Source organism: Papio anubis, chromosome 9, assembly GCF_008728515.1.
Source record: "Papio anubis isolate 15944 chromosome 9, Panubis1.0, whole genome shotgun sequence".
Classification (NCBI taxonomy): Eukaryota; Metazoa; Chordata; class Mammalia; order Primates; family Cercopithecidae; genus Papio; species Papio anubis.
Window position 1 is genome coordinate 98,616,302 of NC_044984.1, and position 5,190 is coordinate 98,621,491.

Here is a 5,190-nt window from a genome sequence, read left to right on the forward strand (position 1 = left end):
TTCTCTGTGGAAGACAGAGTTCCTTTCAAATGTGTATTCTCAGGCTCACACAGCCACTGAATCGTGGACCTGGCATATAATCATGTTAGAATACAACTGTGGAGTGAGGCAAGTGGGAGTTCTTGGCTAGGACCCCAACATAACTAAGGTTTAATCTTAACCTTAAATAAGACTCTGAAGGAGGTACAAGCACAAGAGCTATAACCAGGATATTGTAGTCCTTTTTATAGCACTTAAGTCCTTCTTATGACATTTATTTGTAAAAACTAAAAATCCTTTTAAGGCTAAAAAACCTTCCTAGCATTTTATTTCAATTTGGTAAATAAATAATACTAATAACTAAGATGTACTTATTATTAATTTCAACACTAGAAATTCATTATCATGTCCTTTTAGGGAGTCTTTAGTTTTCCTTCCTTGTGTTTCCATAAAGACTTCTGTTTTATTTTTTTTATTATTATTATTTTTTTTTGAGACGGAGTCTCGCCAGCCTAGGGCTAGAGTGCAGTGGCCGATCTCTGTGCCTACCGGGTAAGCTCTGCCTCTGAGTTCACTGCTCTCCTGGCTCAGCCTCCCAAGTAGCTGGGACTACAGACGCTCACCACCTCGCCCGCTAGTTTTTTGTACTTTAGTAGAGACAGGGCTCGTTGTTCGGCCAGGATGGTCTCCCATCTCCTGACCTCGGGTGATCCACCTGCCTCGCCTCCCAAAGTGCTGGGATTACAGGCTTGAGCCACCATGTACCGCCAGACTTCTGTTTTATTTTTCCAGCTTGTCTCATACCCTGCAGACTTTCAGAAACACGTATAACAACCTTCCTTTCTTCACTTGATTTATAGGCACTGTAATGGGTATAGCTTACCCATTTAAGCTTCCCCACTCTTAGGTCTTTTTATGAGTACCCTTTACTTGATGGGGTCTTTTTTTTTGAGACGGAGTTCTTGGCTCTGTCGCCTGGAAGCTGGGAGTGCAGTGGCCGGTCTCAGCTCATCAGTAAGCTCCGGCCTCCCGGGTTTACGCCATTCTCCTGCCTCAGCCCTGAGTAGCTGGGACTACAGGCTCGCCACCTCACTCGCTAGTTTTTTTTGTATTTTAGTAGAGACGGGTTTCACCTGTTAGCCAGGATGGTCTCATCTCCTGACTCGCGGATCCGGCCTGCCTCGGCCTCCCAAAGTGCTGGGATTACAGGCTTGAGCCACCGCGCCCGGCCTTGATGGGGTCTTGTCAGACCCAATAGTAATATTTGTCTTGTGGGTTGAATAAAATATTGTAATAATTATTACTTTGTTAAAAGGAATCTTCTGAGAGTGGTGGTGTGTTTGCAATACTCTTTGCTCTTGAACTGAATAAGTTTTGTTAAGAGGTTTGGGGTTCTGTGGAAATCCTTGGATTTCTTTTTTTTTTAGACGGAGTCTTGCTCTGCCGCCTGTATTAGAGTACAGTGGCCGATCTCTTCAGCTCACTGTGCTCCTCTGCCCGGGTTCACGCTTATCTCCTGCCTTGCTTCCCAGTAGCTGGGACTACAGGCTACTGCCACCTCGCCTTGCAGAGACTCCTGGGTTTCACCCGCATAGCCAGGATGGTCTCATCTCCTGATTCCTCGGGTGATCCTAGCCTATCTCGGCCTCCCAGTGCTGGGATTACAGGCTCTGGAGCCACCGCCCAAATCTTGATTCTCTGACTCTGCAGGCCACATGCTTTTAACCACAGGCAACGAGTAAAAATATGTGCATGAAAAACCTGTAAACCAGAAAGTGATGACAGCAGGCAGAGTGGCGTGCTGTAAAATTTTTATCATCACACTTGAAGTGATTATGCTGCTTATGAATGGCGAAAACTCAAGTTCTAACACGTGGCAGTTTTAGTCTGTGTTTAGCCTTGCCATGTGCTTTCATCTGCCAGACTCCTCTTTGCTTTCCCCTTTGTTTCCCTGCTTTGAAGTTCATTCATTGTCCTGGTTTACTGTGAAATGCCACTTGGGGATAACTCAGAATTGGAGAGTGGCTTTATTGACCTGTGCTTTTCATATTTCATACTACGTTTCTGTTTTCCAGTTTCCCCCAGTTACGTTGCACTCCTTACGTACCATGATGTTCCTCTGTTGTCAAACTAGAGCTTCTTCCCACAGCTAAGTGGCTGATCAAGATTTCTCCAAAGAGATAAGTATCAGTTATACAGCTCTCTAAGCAATCTGTAGACTGAGAGCCACTCAAAACCTGGATGTCTGTGGGCTTTCAGGTGGCAGTAGTCATGGGTGAGAGTCAGTGGTTTTGGCAGGTACAAGCACATATGAATTGTATGAAGATGGGAACCTTGTTCTTGAGGAGGAGAGTCCTGGAGTGGAAGTGTTTTCCTTTAGTAATCCCTTTAGTAATCCCACAGTTCAAATATCTTGCTTTTTTTCTCTAAGAGTACAAAGATTTCAACGAATTTCTCAGTTTAGTGAAGTCAGAGACAGGAACAAATGTGATAGGCTGATATGCAACTTTAATTTTTTTTTAAGTTTGGGAAATACAGGAAAGAAAAGTCATGAATGATTCTGTCACACCAATATAACTAATATGACCATTTTGCACATTCTTTTTCAGGATACCTAGATGTTGAGTTTCATAGAATTGTAAAACTATGGTACATAGGACTTGGTATTCTAGGTTTTTAAAAAACTAACATTGTGTCAAACTATTTCCACATTATTTTGAATCTTGAATAGTATGCAGCCACTAAATAAGGTTAGAACAAGAGAGCTACTGTACTTTAACCATTCCTCTAATGTCAGACATTTGTTGTTTCTAATTTTTTGCAATAGCTAAAGATGTTATAATGAAATTGTTTGTAATAATTAGATTAAAAGAAAGGATTGAAGGTAGGGAAAGGAAAGGGGTGTAGGCTGTAGAGCAGGGATAGAACCTCGTTGCAGCTTAGCCTTGGGAGAGAGAAAGGTTGAGGCAAGGTATAACTTTGTCCTTGGATCTAGAAAGGTTATGGACATGTTCAGGAGGTAGGGAATGGTGAGTATTGATAGGCCTGTTGCCTGTTTTGTTCCACTGGGTTTTACAGAAAGTTAACATGATTGATCCTAAAGCTATATAGCACTTTCATTGAAAGGGAATTTGGGAATATCCCCCTTTAACTAGGTGGTAGTAGCTATGTTAACAAAAACTACTGAAAGCTTTTTCTAAGAGAAGGCTAGGAGGTGTAGGGGTCTTTCTTATGAATAAATATTTTCATTATTTTAGATTTTTTTTTAAAGGCCAATCGTCACAAATAAGAATACTGAGTTAAGGCTGGGTGCAGTGGCTCACGCTTGTAATCCCAGTACTTTGGGAGGCTAAGGCAGGCGGATCACCTAAGGTTGGGAGTTCGAGACCAGCCTGACCAACATGGTGAAACCCTGTCTCTACTAAAAATACAAAATTAGCCAGGCGTGGTGGTGCATGTCTGTAATCCCAGCTGTTCAGGAGGCTGAGGCAGGTGAATCACTTGAACCCGGGAGGCAGAGGTTGTGGTGAGCCGAGATCGCACCATTGCACTCTAGCCTGGGCAACAAGAACTAAACTCCGTCTCAAAAAAAAAAAAAAAAAAAAAAAAAAAAAAGATGAATACTGAGTTAAAAGATATGGCCATCTCAGGAGGTTGCAGTGAGCCGAGATCCGAGATGCCACTGTACTCCGGCCTGGGTGTTGGAGCAAGACCCTGTCTCAAAAAAAAGAGAAAAAAGAGTACGGCCATTTGAGTTTTTTTAACCCACACTGTCAAATTGTTTTCCAAAAGAATAGTATTAGCTTGTGTTACACAGCCCTATGGACTCACTTCAGTGTACATTTATCAGCACTGGGAGTTTTCATTTTTTTTTTTGTATGTAAGAAATAACATTCCATCATGTGAATCTGCATTTCTCATTATGATGTAAAAATAAAATAAATAGATCTTTTATTCTATTTTCTTTGCTATTTTCTTTCTAATGAGTTGGCTGTTTTTGTTCTTTATTCATTTTATCATTTGTGGTCCTGTTGTTTTCTTACCAATTTGTTGGAGTTCTTTTTGTTGTTTTATTCCTTTTTTTTTCCCCATAAGTATTTTCCCTATGCTGCTCTTTTACCTTATACAAAACTATTATCTATCTTTGCTGCATCTACTGCAAGAATGAAGATCATTCTCAGCAATCAGACTGTTGACATTACTCTGAAGGGACACACAGTGATTGTGAAGGGCCCCAGAGGAAACCTGGGGAGGGACTTCAAATCACATCAATGTAGAAAGAACTCAGAAAAAAAAAAGAGGCACCAGGTTGACAAATGGTGGGGAAACAGAAAGGAGCTGGCTGCCATTCAGACTATTTGTAGTCATGCACAGAAGGGTGTAACAAGGGTACAATGGGCTTCCATTACAAGATGAGGTCTGTGCTCACTTCCCCATCAATGTCCTTATCCAGGAGAATGGGTCTCTTGTTGAAATCCGAAATTTCTTGGCTGAAAAATACATCCGCAGGGTTTGGATGAGGCCAGGTGTTGCTTGTTCAGTATCTCAAGCCCAGAAAGATGAATTAAGCCTTGAAGGAAATGACATTGACCTTGTTTCATATTCAGTGGCTTTGATTCAGCAAGCCACAAACAGTTAAAAACAAGGATATTAGGAAATTTTGGGATGGTACCTATGTCTCTGAAAAGGAACTCTTCAGCAGGCTAATAAATAAGATCTAAGAGTTGTCCAGCTATAGAAACAAGATGCCGGATGATTTCTAAGACCTATTTGTGATATTTAAATGATACAATAAAAGACCTATTGATTTGGGGGAAAAAAACCCAAATAACTATTATTATTTTACAGTATACTCTGTTGGTCTTTTTGTTGGTATTTACTTCTGAGTTTGGAAGTTGTTACTCACTAGAGATATAGAAAAGGTTCCATTTAATATGCTGTGTTATATAATAATAAAGTGAAAAAACTTTTCCCCAAATTATCAAGTCATCATTACCATACTATTTTGAAATTATATTTTATTGCTTCGTGATTTTTTTTTTTTTTTTTGAGATAGAGTCTCGCTCTGTAGCCAGGCTGGAGTGCAGTGGCATGATCTTGGCTCACTGCAACCTCTGCCTCCTGGGTTCAAGCCGTTCTCCTGCCTCAGCCTCCTGAGTAGCTGGGATTACAGGCGTGCACCACCGTACCCAGCTAATTTTTGTATTTTTA

At 41.1% G+C, this 5,190-nt stretch overlaps 1 pseudogene; it reads left to right on the forward strand.

Moving 5' to 3' along the window:
* Positions 1–3,608: 3,608 nt before the first annotated feature.
* LOC103876027 lies at positions 3,609–4,974 on the forward strand (annotated as a pseudogene).
* The last annotated feature ends 216 nt before the right edge of the window (positions 4,975–5,190 follow it).